General features: G+C 44.3%; 1 protein-coding gene across 4 annotated transcripts in view; it reads right to left on the reverse strand.

The window, feature by feature from the left end:
• Positions 1–18,470, reverse strand: part of SDCCAG8 (SHH signaling and ciliogenesis regulator SDCCAG8) — a 116,347-nt gene that overhangs the window by 7,016 nt on the left and 90,861 nt on the right. The gene's annotated exons all lie outside the window — the stretch shown is intronic.

An 18,470-nucleotide genomic window follows, 5' to 3' on the forward strand; every position in this document is an offset into this window, starting at 1 on the left:
ACACGAGCGCTTTTAAAGGTTTGCACTTCTGATTTAGAAGCTTTATCATGACATGACAGCACATTTGCTTTGCCATTAAGTGACATCGGTAAAGACCGCAGGACTGCATCCCGATCCCTGCAGCTAAGCAAGCTGCACACGCTGGAGCTGCTTCAGTAACCGTCTTCCTGGAACACATGCGCCATCCCAAATTATAAACCCAAATACCCCAACCCCCTGACAAACTGGACGGGAAGTGACAAAAACTTTTGGTTTCTGCCCACTGCTCTTTGCAAGCCGGTCAACGTCCAACATTTGTTACAGCAACATTTATTTCAAGTAAGCTTAGTGTTAATGAAGCACGTGAGCATCGCTCCTTGAGTAGCAGTAACGGGGGTTCCTGGGGAGGGATGTAAGGAGCCCATCACTCCAAAGATCCTCCTCACCAGGGGCTGCAAGACAGAGGGAACAAGCTGGCAGGGATCGGAAGGAACACACACAGGCCTTTTGCTTACGCTTGAGAAACAAGTGCCCGAGTTGGGACAGCGCTGCTGTAGACAGGGCAACCGCACCTTTGCTTCTTTAACCACAAAAGCCGGTGTGGCTTGTCAAGTCCCCAGTAACTGTTCATTGCCTCTGCCACGAAAAAAATGCAAAAATTCTGCTTGGCACCTGTAGCACGGGACGTAAACAGCAAGAAGATGGAAACTGTGTTTTTACATTAAATGCATTTCACTCTTTATACAAAAACATCTTTAATTAGAAGTCCTTTCGGATATCTTAGAAGCTTCTTGTCTTTAAATAACAGTGCTCTGGAGAAAAACGTACACAACTGAACACTATGCACTAAGGGAACATGAACTCTTTTTGTCAATTTATTTCTGGATCTAAGCTTTGCACTTGCTTTTGTAAACTGTTTCTTGCTCAACACACAAATACAGCTTCAGCTGAACAAGGGTTTAGGCTGTATCTCGTACAGGCTCGCTTTGGATGGAATTAGTTATACACTTACAATAAGACATGTGATTTTCAGAACCTTTTTACTTGCAGCTCCATGCGGTAGTTTTGACTTGTACAGCTGTCACAACTCAGCTGAGCTAATCACTCTGAATAGCCACATCCTTCATCAGGATTGTTCAAATAACTGCATTAGTACACAGCCCCAAATTTCTTGATCAAAAGCTAGGAAAATCTAGCTGAAAGAAAACCCCGCAAATCTATGTCAAAACCCGTATTGCCTCATGTGTATCTGCCAGCCAACTTCCTTGAAATCAAACTGCAACAATCACGTGGCGAACGCTGAGCGCCCATATTTCATAGTGTCCTGTTACTCTGCTCGTATTTCCTTGCAAAAGAGCTTTGAGGAGCTGCAGGACCATCTCCTGGGGATCAGAACAAAACTAAATGCAGCTAGCTGCAAACAGCGACAGCTGGTTGCAAACGTCCGATGAAGGAACGAAACCCACCACTTTGATAGCACAGGATATTCTACTAAATACACACTTAGACGCTCTGTATCTAATGTCACACTCCCTGTTCCTTCCAAACCATACCATGCTGGCACAGGCGCTGTTTACCTTTCATTCCTTTCCTAAAGGTGGTTTGCAGGGGCATTGGACTTCAAAACCCAAAGCAAAATCCACTGCCCCGCCCCAACCCCCTACCGTCATACTGTCCTTTGGTTTGTTTTTAAAGACAGCAGCTTCTCCACGAGCATCCTGCTCCCAGGGAGTGCAAGAGACGGCGGTGCTTACTGGAGGCGACCCCGCAGGTTCAGACTGGAAAGCTGAGTTCTGCTCACTACTCTGCCATTGATTTCCTTTCACTCGAGGAGGATACGTGACCTTACTGCACTTCTTCATCTGTAATAAAGACATCTGCCAGTCCTTTACTTCTAGTGTACTTATTACTAGCAGTACTGGTAAGGGAGGTGGAACTGGGACGGGATGTCTTCAGCCAGCCAGAGGCAGAACCCCAGTGCTGCCCCACCTATGGAAAGCCTGGAGGCTGTGGAATCCTCCTCATGCACCACAGCCCTACTCAACAACTACCAACTACAGGCAGGATTCAGGTCCTTACAACTTAAAAGTTTCTGCTGGTATCTACATTTAATTAATAATTTTCCCATTCTGCCAGTGTCTCAGCCTATTTAAGAACACTCACATGGTCTTTGAGAGACCCTCTTGCACAAACTTATCGTTCCTGGCAGGTAAAGACATGGGTAACACACAAGCTCCGTGACCCCCATCCCCGCAGCAACACGACGAGCGTTGCCCATCCCAGCTGCACGAGCGCCCGCCGCTGCTGCAGCCCGCGGAGCCTCCTCTGTGTGCTGCTCCTCTTGCAGCGAGGAGGCTCCAGCTGATGAGCCACCGCGTCAGTGCGAGGAACTTCCTCCACTTCTGGCACGCAGAGAGATGTCATTTCCAGCTCGTGTGAGTTTTACATCCAAACAACACGTTCTACTAGATACTCACAGGCAGCCCGTGCAGATTTCAAAAGCATTACCGGCTAACAGGCCTTAGCATGCTGTCTTGTAAAGTTCTGTATCCCCTCGGATCATGCAAAGGGCGATTCAAATAAACTACTGTAACTAGGAAAAGTCTTTAATTATGGCAATAGTACCCAATTATGCTTTCTGGTTTGTACCCACCACCCACCGCGTTCCATGTAGCCGGTCCCCTTGAGCAGAGGGAGAAAGACGATGCAGGCACTGAGCTGGGTTTGCCCAGCAGGCCACCGCTTTGCTTTGATCATCCATGTCCATCTCCAGGGCTCGAGTACAGGGTTAGTAACACTCCTTTCTACAGTGCTGGGTCATGCTGGATAGAGTGAGTAGTCCTAGTCACTGCAGATCTCAGTGCATGAATTCCCAAATTCTGTCTACCAGTCTGCTCTCCCAAAACTGCTGCCAAGCTGGCCCCTGGTCCGCACACTGGGACTACTGGCCCACGCTGGTGCGTTTAGCTCCTGAGGACAGGCTCTGGGCCCTCTCACAGTATCTGCTATTATGTGTGACATGTGCAGCACAGCCACACATTCCCATATGCATTGTATCTGGCCTGCTTGCTGATCTCGTAAATGATTCAAGATGAGAAATGAACAGCTCCACCCACATTCACTGTACTTCCCATATGTTACAACTGCACATCGATGCCTGCCATCATTTTTACAACTGGGTGACAGAACCTTCTGCACATTTTGCTAATATGAGCGAGTGAGGTTGCACGGTCGCCACGTTCACTTTGGCAACACCACCGACCAGGCAAATGTGGACTGTGTCCTGAGCATCCGAGTGACCACGGCATCCTCACCCTCCGCTCCAAATGAGATCGTTTTTCCACCATAGTGGCAGGATCTGTCCAGCTGGGATGTCAGGCGGCTGCTCCTGCTTGGCCTGGGAGTGCTGAAGGACAGGGACTGCCTCCGTGCTCTGTCATGTTACCTCGAGGCACGAGGGGAAGGCATGTAGCTCTTGAACCACATTACGTTTGCACCGCTTACAGGACAACCTGGCGCTAAGGAGTAAGCTCCCATTTAGAAGCAGTAATAATAATAGCCTTCAGGGAATTTTCCATTAACCAGTCTAAAGCAAAATTCCTCTTTCTATATGGCAGCAGGGAAGAGGCAGCTCCGTGAAACAAGTGGTTCCACAGGAGGAGAACAAAACCGAGGCGTCACAAGCTGTAAGGAATGAACGCTTCAAGGTAAACGTTTTGCTCCGATTCTCAGTCCTTGGAGCTCGTGCACAGCTTTACGGTAGAACGGCTCCACGCTACCTTGCTACTGTGCGCAGCTCCAAGCTGCAGAAGGCTGCACCTGTCACTCCCTAGGTGGGTCCGACCGGGCTATACCCCAGCCCCTCCAGAGATGGAACGCACGCAAAGGCATCACAGACAGATTTCGTTACATTTTGACAGCGGTGGGTAGACGACCACTGCAAGACCCTGCAAAAACGAGGTGAAACATCAAACACAGAGCAGAGCTTTGGCACCAAGGTGAACTCCAGCCAGCAGAATCAACTTCCATTGCATCCAACACCACAAAGCTGGACTAGCACTACCGTGTTAGTAGTACTAGCATTACTACTAGACTGCCTTTTGTCTGCGGCCTACAGACAAGAACAAAAGCTTCCCTCTTGTCTGCAGAGGCGCATCGCTAAACCAGGGGCACCCACAAGGCTCTCGCTGCAAGCTGCCAGCCCTGGGGGCTCACAGGTCCCTTCACCTGCAGGCAATCCGCAGCGGGGGAAAACGCTGATACAACCTGTCAGCCCTCCTCTGGGTCTAAAGTTGATTCGAAAGAAATTAATACGCCAGGATCTGCGGGCAGTGTCCACGCACCCTGCAGTGGGGACCAGTCCTTGACAAAGCAGAGGTATTAAAAGGTTATTTACTCCTTCAGCACAGTCAGGTTACTCATGTAAAACGTTTTCACTCTACTCCGCAAAGCTGAATTTGCTGAAATGGCGTGATGGGATTGCAGCAACCTGCAGCAGCTAAATCACCAAATCCAATAATCATGCTGCATTTACTGGCACACATCTTAATTAGGTTTTAATACAAGTAATCTGATAACTACTTCTGGCCAGCCAGAGCAGAGCTGTCAGAGCTGAAAGGGCTGTTATTGAGCGGCTCGTCCGGCATGCTGCTGCGGCTGCCTCCCCGCTGCCCCTGCCCAAGCCCCCCATCTGCCGGTTGCTGTGGTAACGGAGGCCAGCCCATGGCGCCCAGCAGCGCCCGCGGCCGCTGCCACCCCGTACCCCACGGCGAGACCTGGGGTGCCGGTCACCCGTGGGGGCCACCACCAGCACCGGGGCTGACACTCCATGGGCGAGGGGGTGCCGAGGCACGGCTCCTGCTGCCCCCCAAAACGACCAGAACCCAAAATGATGAGAATACGTCGCTGTGCAGCAACCTGCCTTTAAAAACATTTCTCTTGCCCGGAGAAGAGCGTAAGCTACTTCTTCCTAAGGTTCCTCTCGCATCGCTCCTCTGCCTGTAGGTGGACGCAGCGATCAGAGGCTGCTTCTGGTTACAAGGGGGAAAATCGAGGGCAATGTTGCAGACCCCCGCCACGCTGCAGGGACGCAACTGGAGGGGGCTTTTGCCCCAACATGCAGGCAGTGCCAGATGTGGTAATCAGCCTGGGAATTTAAAAATAAACGCAGGTTTAAGAACAAGCTTGTTACAAAAAGATGGAGCAAGCCAATTAGAAAAGAAAGCAGAACCCAGCAAACTTTCCACCGCCTGCTTTTATCATTTTTTTTCTGGACATCCTACCAAATTGTGATAGGAAACGTCTAAGTTGTGGTACTCAACAGACAGTATACTACAAACCCTCGAAGGATGTTAAATTTGTATATTCAAATAGTCAAGAGTTAGGAAATACCACAGCAAAGGTTTTCTGCACAGCTCCTTCCCACCTGGCTCCCACCTCCACGGGTCTGTTCCTGAGGCAATCACCCACCACAACCCTGCTGAAGAACTTTGGTCTAAACCACAATTTTTGGCAAGCCTAATGAAATCACAAAGAACTTCCGCAGTGCCCCATAAGACAAAGATTTGTACAACATGAAATACAAACTCTGGTGACTGCAGCTCATTCCTGACACGGAGCAGGCGCTGCCTAAAGTGATCCCCTGCTACACACAAATCAGTCATCTGGCTTGCTTTGCCTCGATGAGGATCTCGGAAAGCCAGGCTTGCTGCCATGCAAAGAGTTACGGTGTTCGGCTGGTGCTCATGGTGAGCTTGTTTTCTGCAGCCACAACTGCCCCAGCTGCTGTCACTCCCCACCCCTCTTGCAGGGGTGGCAGCGCAGGTCCTCTCTGCTTTCCACCTCAACTCTGCTACGCTTCTGTCTTCCCTTTTCATAGCAGAAGTGATGTTGTGTTTTTCATGGAGGCAGAAAAATTCATAGCCACCACCTTTTCATACCTTGGATCAGCTCTAGGGGTAACTAGGACATTTAAAGCAGCGATAAAATTAGTTCTTGTATGAGCAACCTGCATCTTCCCTGTGGTTTGCAGCACTGACAAATTCACATGGTAAGTTTTGAGGTTAATAAGAGTCTGTAAGTTTAGGAATGCACACAAATAGCAAATTACCCCCCAAAGTTTCACTAGTGTCCTAAATTGCTATTTACTTAAGATCTTGACCCACAGGTCAGGACCTTGAGACACCCTTGAGTGATGAGCATCTTGGAGAAGTCTCCACATGCTCCAGAAATTTAAACAGGTACATCTATATGATCTTTTAATTGAACTCCATTCTCCCATCTGGGTTCAAAAGCAAAACACTATGATCCGCCCTTCCCACGTTAATTAAAGAACACCTCTCTCGTGTTCTTGTAAGAGAACACACACAGACCAAAAAAAAGCCCACCGCCGTAACAGTGAGGAGGAACTAAGGGCAGTGAACAAGCCTCCTCACTTCACACTTCGGTCACACGGGAAGCCCTGGACACAGGGAAACAGTTTAGGGCACGTTAAAACATGTTTCTGTGGCATCTCCCACCCTCTGAAATCCCTATCAAAATCCTGTTGCCACATCAAAGGCCCAGCCTGTCATTTGTGAGGCAGAGGAGGAATGCAATCTATACCGCTGCCAGCTGCGGAAGGTGAGCCCTTGCCTACACTAGAGGCAAAACAAACTCATCCAACTTGCACTAACAGATGGTAACTAGAGGTTAATATCCCTGGCACAGTTTGGAATCAGACACCTAAGAAGAAAATGTCCACATTTCAGCAGGAAACCAAACCCTTGACCCAGGTGGTTCTTTATCACTTAATTTTTTTTTTTTTTTTTAATGTGTATTGGATAACCTCTGAATTCCATTTTACTAAAGGCACTCTTAATTTTTCAACATACTTGTAAAGAAGTGCCTACAGTACGTCATTCTCCAGTAAGGTAATGATCTTCACATGCCATAACAACAATTATGAATAGGGCTTAATTAAAAGTTTACATAGGAACAGTAGCTTCCCCTTTGTTTCAGGTGTCATCGCTGACTATTAGAATAGATCTTCACTTCCACAGCTGGTCCAACAGGTTAAACAAATAGATCACGTCGGAAACCTGAGCCTGGGTCTATTCCTGGGCTTCTAATAGCTCATGTGGAACGTGCTGAAGGGAGAACATTACCAGCCTGCTCTTCAGCAGGGGGTGTAGCAGCTGGGCTCAGCTGGTACGATGGCCACTTTTAGCCCTCCTGGGTTTTGACAGGAAGGAAACAATGAAAGAGAATGGACGGCAGGCCGGAAAAGATACCGGGGAAAGCTGCACCGGCATCTATTTGTGTCTGAATGCCTAGGCTGAAGATAAGGATTTTCCTCCTTTAAAGGAATTTGAAATAATACAATCTATGATCAGTATATGAACTCTGGATAAGGTTCACATTAGAGGAAAAATAGTTCCGGTTACTATTTTCTGCCTATAGTTGAAAAGTGTTTAACAAAACAATTCTTCAAATCACTTAGACTGACTCTTAATTCAGAACACTGTAAAACATCTTAGGGGAAAAAAAAAAACAAAAACGGGGCCGGGCTTGCAGCAGATAATGTCACAGGAATACAATGAATCTTATAATCAGACTCTAATTTTTTATTTTTTTTTTTAAAGATGTTCACCTCTCTCTGGTTTTGTTATGTGCCAGACAGAACAGATTTTGCACGATTTCTGAATAAGGAAACAGATTCCTGATAATGTTAAGAGACGCATATCCTATCAAGGTTTCAAAACTGCCCCCCCTCATGTTTATAAGGATCATTCTGCAAGGTACATACGTGCATTACTGAATTTTTCCTGTGCTTGTCTTACTAGTTACAAACATTTTTGTGGTTGGTTTACTTTTTCTCAACGTGTACTCCACTTCCCCCACTGCTTATCCAATGCTTCCCCATTTCTTTTACTACCAGACAAACCTGAAGCTTTACAAACTGCTAGGTGGTGTCCACACAAAACAATCACTGCATTTGAGTCAGAGACACTGCAAATTTTTTCATGCAATCTGCCCAATCTGAACTCTTTCCTTCAGAAACACTTTGCCTTTAAAAAGAAATTCCCAGCATGAACCTCATCAGAAGCGACATGTAACAGACAGTACATGTGGTGTTTGGGCAGGCAGCAGAGAATTGAAAAAGAAGCCTTCACTTTTTCTATCCCATGGCATGTGCAGAATGTACATGTGGCCCAAGCTGACATCAGGCATTTGAAGCAAAAAAAACCGCTAAAAGCATCAGCTTCTGTTAATTTATCAGACATTGTCGTAATTAAAAAAATACTCCTGCTAGAAAGGGTAGTGCAGCTGAGCTACACCTGCTTCGGTTGTTTCTGACAGTTGCCAGCGCAGGCTAACACAACGGGTCAGGTTCAGTCCCGCTGTCCGCACTGAGCCCGGGCTCTGCCTGCCACCAGCAAGGACTGCAGGCTCCGTGTTGCAGAGCGGAAAGCTGCTGTTGATGTTCGTAGCTATTAGCACCTGTGTTTGAAAGAGGGAATGTTTCTCCCTTGTGACCTTGTGAACGGGAGCTCCGCAGCATCGGGTACGGTCCTTCCAATTTGGTTATCTGCAAGGAAGTCTTTCCAGTTTAATAATGATCTATCATAGTCCTTCAAAAATATTCCTCAGCATAAAAAATAAGGCTGCTGTACTGTATAGTTTGACCACTATGAAAATAGGCTCTAAAAATACCAAACACAAAGCGTTAAGTATCTATGCAGGCGTCACTCATTAGCTCTCCTGCTTGAACCCCACCACCCGTATTTACCACACCAGAGGTGCCCATACGCCCCTCTCTCCTGTTCATTTCAAAGAAGTGATCTGGCCTGTAAGCTCTGGCGGGTGATACACGTCTGCTTATTTTCAGGGCTCACACAGGGTTATTGTGGTTTTCATAAATGACAGCGAAAGTAATGATAGATGTGAGATTTGTACGGAGCGTAGCTTTGTGCTTGTGACACACAAAAGGAGGAATATGGCTTTATATTGGTGACAGAGACAATTTTTCCATGCAGCACATTCAGAGAGATGCTCTCTGTACAAGCCCCCGTTGCTCTCTCCACACAGACCAGATTGCTTCCACTTGTGAACCTGCCCCAAGCCTGGCCTCCTCCCCTGCAAATCCAGCTCGATCACGTATGTCTCTTCCGAACTTACTCTACCTAGGAAACAAAAATGAGAATGGGGGGCACAGACTGAATGAGGTTCTAGCTAAATGGCTGGGAAGCAGGTCCAGGTGGGCAGAGGAGCCTAGGCTGTGCGTGGGAGGGAGGGAAGGTCGGTGCTCAGATGTGCACAGATACACCCAAGGGATCTGAGGAGGTTTCAGCCTCTGTTTCTCCGTTATCTTTGGAGCGTGCTCCCACCTCACAGGGAGCTGCTGCTGTCACACAACACCGCACTTGGGACCAGCCCATCTTCCCAGGCTCCCTGGTACACCCTAAAACAAAGGGAGAGACACAGCATCCAGGCAACACCAGCTGCGGGAAATGTAACATGGAAGACCAAACATAGGCGAGATGGCGAGAGCTACAAAGAAAGGTTTTTGCATTGGGAAGGGCTGAGAGGAAAGGAGTTTCATCCTAAGAAACCAGAGGTTTCCCAGAAAATGAGAAAAGCTGGAGGAGCTGAGCAGTACCGTCAGCCCACCTTCACGGAGCTCAGCTCTTGCGAATACGGAGTCCGCTTGGTGCTTTATTTGGATTATATTATAAACACAGTGGATTTGCATGTGAAGTTAGTGAAACCTGCAATTGCTTAGAACACTGAGAGAAAGCAGGGAAGCATTTAACGGCAAACGCATCTTAAAATGTATTACTACATTACAGACGGTATTACACTCTAAGAGAGTGGTTATTTCATCATGTATATATTAGTCCAATTGTGCTCTGAATTTACTGCATGGAGCCTAAAGGCTGAACTCAATCATTGCTATGAAATAGAGGAATTTTATTGCTGCTTTAGAGGCAAATATCATTACAGTTATCTTCAGAATAACCATTAATCCTTCTACAATAAGGGATACAACTGCAACCAGGCAGCGTGGGGATGAGTATCAACACACCCAGATCATGGCCAGCGGGAAGGGTCATTGATGCCCTTCTCGTGACGGCAGTTTAGCTTGTGGACGAGAACGGCAGCTCTAGCGGCTCTGCAGTAGCAGCACAGGGCTGTCAGGAGCACACAAAACGAGCACAGAGGTGGCTGCAGCCCGGCTCTCCCATGTCACGGCTCGGCACATCAGCCAGCAGTCACAGGACCCTGCGCAGGCAGCCCACCCTGGCAAACTACCAGCACCTTCCAGCAGCAGAGTTCATCCTGTCCACAACTGTCCATATGCACGCACAGACTCTTCTGTTTCCACTGTATTTTAATTATCCTCAAACATTCTAGCAAAACTATCAGCCTTTTCCTTGCTACAAGTTGGCCTAAATGTTACTCATTTTCTTGACACATCTGCACTGCAAGGGTAAGAGAAGAGTACTTTCCCCCTTAGATTACCATCAAAAGGTCTTGCTGAGTTTTGTTAGGCAAATCATGCTTTTCTCATATTACTTCTCCATGTTCTGTTTTTTCAGTGCTAAGCAATGTTAACAGTTTTATGAAACAAATGTTTAAACAAGAAAGCTGAGAAGCCCTGATATGCTTTTGGGAGCTGAACATTCTCAGTCACATAAGTAGTTGGACAATTAAAATTAAGTGCCTGAAATCACTAGTAGTAAATTAAGAAAACAAAGCTGTGTCTCTGTTTAAATACAACCATGTTTCTTGTTCTTCTAAGTAGGGATACGGAAGACAACCACATTTGCAAAATGAGAACCAAGAGATCCACCCACTCTCAATCAATTACTTGTCTCTGTAGCCTTGCTAACCTCTGACACCGCTGCTGCAGCACAAATACACCATTACTCACACATTGGGAATACTGGGAAACCTGCAGAGAGGAACACTCATTTCTGAATGGGATGCACACTTTTGCTAACGCGCACCAGGACGTCGGTGAACTCACAGGCTAACGTGGCACAGAACAATCCCCTGGGTTTCCCAAAGCCAGCGAAAGCTCAGCAGATGCCCTGAGAGAGCCCCAGCTCCCCACTGGGGCTCACTGGTCCGACTCCACTCCTCCTCAGCCACTGCCGCAAAAGCCTTGCAGAGAGGCTGGTGGTCTTGGCACCGCTCCTGGTGGACAACTGTCCACCTCACACCTGGCTCAGCCTCGGCTGAGGCGAGCTAATGAACAGGCCAACAGAACGAACCCAAGCCCCCCTCCCGAGGGAGGCTACTTTTGATCAGTGTTGAGCAACATATGCGGGCTTGAGCAGGGGGGCACGCAGGCAGCTCAGGAAAAAGCGTGCGCTGCTGTAACTAAACTGCAGATTAAGCTGAGGACTGCTGTTTACTAAGCTCCAGATAAGGAGCCTTCTGGAAAGTAAGAAAAAAATTAAAGGAAAAAAAAAAAAAGGCAGTAATCGTACCTTTACTTGTAAATTATTGTGAATTTAGGTTGTATTACAGCAGCATTTGTCTCAGTTTAAGACAGCGTATTTTTCAGGAAAGATCCTCTGTAGGGAAGATGCTTCCGTAGTTAATGGTTTGTTTCTAATGTCTCTGAAACCATAGCGTTACCTGGTCAGCAAGTATTTACCTATGAATGAATATCTGGGTGTCCTTCATGTTATCTCCTTACATAAAAATTGTGATATGGGATCATAATCTACTTAGAGTCTCTTCAAATAAAATAATCCTGATTTTATTGAACTCCCTTACTGCAACATCAGATTTTTAATTTCCTTTGGAACAAACAGGATCGGGGAGGTAAAACGGCGTTTACAGGTGTACTAAGGGGCCTGATTTCATTGAGACATATGCAGGAATTTTGAGTTCTATTGTGTGACAGCAGAGAAATGACTGAAACCTATTTCTGTTACAGAACTGGACACAAAAGCTTTCATCCTGATCCAGAATAACTCCCATGAGCTATCATGTGAACTACAGAGACTCCTGTAAAGCACACAAAACCCCACCAAGAGCCCAATCCTGTGCTGCTGTAAAAAGGAATTTTGCCTTTAATAGGAGAAGGCCCCTTGTTTGCATAAAGAGCAACTTCTCAAACAGAATACAAATGCCAAGCTGGTATGTTACAGCCACAAGCGCAATAGCCCCAGTCTTGTTTTTAACTAAGCAAATCCCAGAGAGAGCAGTTTCCCCCCAAAATCTGGGCACAGGCTCCAAATTCAACGAACTGGTGTCTCAAAGTGTTCACGAAGGATGCAGGAAATTTGCAAAAGGGCACGAGCTTCTCATTTCAAAGAGAGGGAAACTGTATGTTTTCATTATAAAAAACGAGAGTGCGAAAAAATCCTAACCACACAATAGCTCTCTTTCAAGTATAAAGTTCAGAATTAGATCTCCCAAGTTTCCTGTACGTTAAAAGAAGAACACAGAATAACGATCTAAAAATCCTTCACAAAAAACCAACAAGCAAGGATGAAGCAGTACCCGCCTGGGGGCCAATTGCCTCTCCAGCAGCGGTAAGGCTGTTACTAGGCTTGCAGTACCATTTGTTCCATTACACAATCTCCTGAAGCCTTTTACAGAGAGCTAAAACAACTGCCTGTACCAACACGACACATGGCTTTCCATCCCGACTCTTTGCTAATCCAGACGCTCCAACCATCTTTCTTTAAGATGCCATATGGTTGGCAGAAGCCTGTAGATCTAGCAGCACATCTGCTTGTATGTTACTTCTCCCCTCCAACTCCCCCCTCCACACCACAAAAGAGAGAGCAAATAATTATTTAACATGTAACCAGTTAAACTGCATTTAAAGAGGATGGGGATTATTTAGCTCTAGATATTTTTAAAAATATAGATTGTCACAGAAGATCGTTTGTCTCTCAGTGATTTGAGAAATACAGAGAAACAAAACAAAGAAATGAAAGGCACATGGGCAAAATGATTGCTGCATTTGAATTATTTAAATGACTGCCATTTCAGACCTTATGCCCAAAGATTTATTTCCCACATTAGCGTGCCACTGAAGAAGGGACTGAATTTTCTCTCTGCTTTTGTCAGAGGTGGATCAGACAAGCAGACTAGGAAACTATAATACACCAAACCACGCTTTGTTAAGCAAGCAGAGTGAGTCTGTATGCTAATGACTCTGCAGGAATACACTGACACACTGATTTTTTTTGGTGTGATGAGCAAAGATTATTGACACTGTTGAAATCCTGGTTGCACTGGCATGCAGGCATCCAGGTTGTCTCTTTAGAACCCAGACGCTAGGAAGACAGGCTGCAAAAATAATTTTGTTTGTGGTGACTTATGATTTGACCATTTACGACATAATTGACTGTAACGGAAAAGAAAATACACACTTTGGAGCCTGAAATTTTTAAAAAATAAATACCTAGAACATAGAAATTACAAATGAATGCTCTGATAAAACTCATCGACCACTCTGTGAGGAATAACCATCTCAGTTAACGAAGGACAGACGGCACAATTTTGCAATTCTGTCTGCTGAGGATTTGCAGCACCTTTTGTTCAGAAACACTATTTCCTCATTCAACTTTTCATGCACCAGTAAAATAAGACATCAAAGAGATAAAAGATAACAGCTCTACCTCAAATGCTGCTCACATGTATCGTTTGTGTGATTATCTGTACAGAGAGAGGCAGCAGGTAGCATAGGGACCGCGAAGCACACGTGTGTGCTAGCATTTTTCAAGAAGAACAGAAACTAGACAGGTATTTGCTCCAAAGATTCCTCACACCAACCCTCCATTGCAATGAGCACAGAACATTCCTCCGCCCTCCACAGAAACAACTTTCCTTACAATATGGGAATGCTTGTGTTTGATAACGTAGATAATGCATAAAACAAAAAATAGTTTTTTCCCCTCGGCTAGTTAGGAGTTAGAGCTCCTAAACAAATGACGGGGAGACCGTGTCCCACCCTCACAGAAAGAGCAGACCAACGCTGAGGCTTTGGTTCAAACCAGCACTTTTGAGGGCACTGCACTAAGATTTTAATCTGTTTGTTTATGGCTAGTACTTTCCTATTCCCCCTCTCTCTGTCTCAAGGCTATTTTAAGTTTCCTCAAAATTGCTTTGGATAGTTTTATATAAAAAAAAAAATTAAAAAGCCACTTTCTCCTCCCAGAATTATCCTCCCATAATTCCACTCTTTCTTCCTCTTTTGCTTAAGAAAAAGACGACAGAAGTTCAAAACACTTGAATTTCAAAATGTGAAATGTAGAAATGTATTCAATGATGTAGCATTTAGCTCAGCTGAAATTTTATAGGGCTTGATTTACCAGCTATAGTAAATAAAGGACTATATAGAGGGTGTTTACGGTAACAAGACATGTTTATAAATAAGTACAGATTACGATTTCAATTAGTTCTATGCATACTCTTCAAAACTCAGAAATTATGAAATTATAGGAGGAGGGGGGGGGAATGGGGAAGAGAGAATCAACAAAAAACCTCCCTGACCTCTTGGATGAATCTCTTTCAGATCATGTGTGTTTTGCACACATTTCTGATCATGAATCAATTTTTGTTTCAGGTGTTATTGCCCAGGCTTGGCCCACCTGCCCCAAACTCCTTAGAGGACTCTGAGACATCAGAGAGAATTTTTTTCCCATCACCTGACTGTACACATTCACTTCCTTTACTTTCCTAGATGGAAGAAGCTTTGCATTTTCAAGATTCTCAATAAACTCCATAGCACTTAATGGTTTCCAGAATGCCCATTTCATCCACCGAGTTGTTTTGGATAGCAAAGCAATAATGAACCCAGCAGGATGGCTTCTGAACTGAGCAGGTCAAATCCAACTGTCTATGACCACATTCGGAACGTCTCTGAAGATCAGCTAGGAGTGACATTCCAGAGGAAGACGTGCTTGGTGAGCTGTCACCCCATCCCAGTCCCTCACCAGCAAGTTCCAGTACTGCCCTCCCTTCAATAAAAGCCTGTACAAACATCAGAAACAGAACTTCAGAAAGAGAGGGGCTGGCCAACAGAGGTCATTTGCATACATGAAACATGCACTGGATTAAGCATTTCAGAATTTAACTCTACTGTTTAGGCAAAAGGTATGGTCCTAAATTTAGGTATGGAAGAGAAAATGAACTTTGTATATGTGCTATATCTTCTTGTCCCTGAACAGGTGATGAAAAGAAACCCTCTGTGAAGTCTTGGCCAAGACCCACTGCAAACTGAATACTGGAGAAATAATGTAAATGCTGCATGGTTTCTTATTGCTTGCAGGCAAAGAAAAAAATAATATACATTATTCCTGGGACAAGCAATGGAATGTTATGACTGTGTAGTGTACGTCAAGTCCTTCTCTCTTGACTGCAGAGTGTAATTGCACTGCTTCTTACACATGCTCACCTTTAACGATTTCTGATCAAAAGTGCCAGGGAGTTCACTGGATTGCAGTTCGGACCACCTAAGAAAAAGATCGGGTCTGATGAAGAATCCACTATCATTCTTGATCATAGCTACAAATGCAAAACAAGTGGGTTTGGGCTGGGTTTTTTGTGGGCATTTTTTGGGGGGGTGGGGCAGGTGGGTGGGTAGGGTGAGGTTTTAAAAACTTTTTAAAGAAAAGATGGTTCTTATTATATGGCATAATCAAGATTATAAAAATAATTTTAAAGCTTGTGGTTATAACATTCTAGATATACCTGGAATGTGGGATGTAATGATTATAAATCATTTACCCAGCTTTACTGGGCACTTAATTCGTAACTTGTAGAAACGACAGAATTTCTACAGCAATTTATGGAAATAACAGAATGCTTTTCCTCTTCTGAGATAAAGAGAAATGGGGAATTGAAAGAAAAACTGTTCCAATTTGAAAAGGACTACATGGGGAAGTGGAGATGTTAGCAAGGGCATTAATTTTCTTCCTTCATAACCACATGAATGCCCTTAGACATCCACTATCAAAACAGAAAACACAGAACCACTGCACTGAAAATGACTGCACTTCATACTGGCATTTTTAATTTTGCAACTCCTGGTTTAGTATAATTTCTAGCTCTGGATGGTGACTTCATGTACTTAATTTTAAGGCTACAATAAGAAAATACATCTTACAGAGAAATTAAGTAATCAATAAGGTATCTGAAAGACTTCGATTAACATTTCTACAACATTTACAGTATTCAAACTATTCTTATGCTATCAGTTTTTAGTATTCTAATGCTTAGGTATCACTCCATCACATTTTAATAATCCAAGTGATTCCTCTGAATTGCCTAGGAGCTTACTTTGCTTATGTGAATTTAACAATGCCAAGTAGTAAGTTTTTTGCCCTTCTTTTTTTTTTTTTTTTTAAAGCAGCCCAAGAAGTCTGGCTTTTGCTTGTATATCCTAAAGCTTGACATTAAATTGAAAAGAGTGTTTAGAGATTAAATATGAGAAAACACAGAAAATCCAAAAACATCCAAGATGTTCTGCAGTACTGAAGTTCCAAATTTCTACAAGTATCAGGTCTGGAAATATTATTTCAGCTTTTACACTCATCTGACACACACAAATCATGCAAGTATTCAGTATCCATGTTACAGTTTGTAATATGTAAAGTGCACATTAACAACACACTCCCTAATGAGTTATTACTTATTCAATAATGACATACTTTACATATACACATTTTACCATATGCAAGTATTGTGACCTATATACTACAAGCTGCACTTGCATTTATTTCTACAGCTTTGTAGCATTTTGGCTTCTGAAATTTCACTTGCAATCTGATGTCTCCTCCACCACAGCACTGTTATAATCAAAATTAATAGGCCAGAATAGTCTTCTAAAATTAAACTCTGATCTGAAAGGTACATTTGAACATTTGGGGATCTCTCTTCAGATGCTGACAGGGAGACATGTGAGCGGATGTAGCGAGAATCTGGATATATGGTTCACATATGGGCCTAACAAGAGCAATCTCTTCATATAAAGACACTATTTCTCATGCTAAGTCTACCTTGTTTTCTAATGTCAGCTGAAAGGAATGCTGGAATCTGGGACAGTTTTCCGCATCAGAGTCAACCGGTTATTTAACTGCCTGATGTCAGAATTATTGTCTCTTTTCACAGGACCTCTGTAGTTTGAGGTTTTTGTTTTGTTGTTGTTTTGTGGTTTTTTTGGGGGGTGGGTGTTTGTTTAAGACTACCAAAGCTACACCCTCTTACAAAATCTTACTCTTCTGGCTTATTCTTCCACCCAAAGCACCCTGAAATTAGTGAGGTACCCCAACTGATAAGGAATTATTATTTTTTTCCCAGTGTTGCATTAGAACCATGAGATCACCACTGATTCAAGTGTTACAAAATAAATGCGGTATTTGGGATTGCCAAGTACTGAATGTTTTTGAGCACAAATCTTTCATCTGAGCCTAGATCCAAATACACAGGTCCCAGACACAATGCTACACTAGTTGTCATTTAGGGCTTCCTTTTGTACAGCACAGAACCCAGTATGTCAGCACAAGACAAAAGCAATGAGTAGGAAGAAGTGGAAAACAAATCTTGGTTGCTAAGTTAGCCTGTCATGTAGTAAAAGTTTGTGTGAAGCCACATACCATATGACCCAAAGGCTCATTTTGCCCAGAAAGCTACAGTTTAGTTAAAAAAAAAAAAAAAAAAAAAAAGAGTGCAGTAGAAAGGAAATAGAGTTGCAAACATGGAGAAGGTAGGACTTGTACTATCGCTCGTTGTGGAAAAATCTATTACCTCACCCTGATTAGTGTCCAGCTACAGCTGAAGCACAAAAATTTGGCTCAGAGAGGGCTGGAAGAAAAGTGCCAACATTCATTAATACCTGCTTCATAACATGCAACCATTTCACAGCTTTACCTCAGAAGATGTTAGATAAGATCGGTAGCGCATCACTTCCATGCAGCACACCGACTACCTGAAACCAGCAACGTTGGGGTCTGTCCCACCGTACATGTAAGACTGAAACACACCACTCGGAGAAGAATTGCCATAGTTCAAAACAAAAAGCTCAGAGGTCTCTGATACCTGCCAGAACTCAAAGCATTTGGAGGATCAGGAAATGACCAGAACTCATGTTTTATGGATTTAAATAACTGAGGAAAAGCAAACACAGTAGCACCTCTGAGCTGTGCAATCCTAAGCAACTGCATCGACTGAGAAAAAAAAGCTCTGGAATAAAGAACAAAACACGCCAATGTGTGAGGTGCTGTCTGAGCTTACTTTAACTTAGGGAAAATCCTCTGGCAAGGAGGTTAAAGGCGAAAGTTGACTCACAGAACTGCTAAATTATTCTGTAGCTAAGTCATTGCAGCCACAAAGGTGCTTAATAGTTTGCAGCTACCTATGAGTCACAGGGTTCATGCACAGGTCTTCCTTTGGCTCCCCATGTCCAAAAGAAATGAAAAATTCTTTTTAATTCAGGGTCCTAATTAGGATGATAATTGGAAGAAATCCCAAACCATCAT

Source organism: Falco peregrinus, chromosome 7 (assembly GCF_023634155.1).
Source record: "Falco peregrinus isolate bFalPer1 chromosome 7, bFalPer1.pri, whole genome shotgun sequence".
Classification (NCBI taxonomy): Eukaryota; Metazoa; Chordata; class Aves; order Falconiformes; family Falconidae; genus Falco; species Falco peregrinus.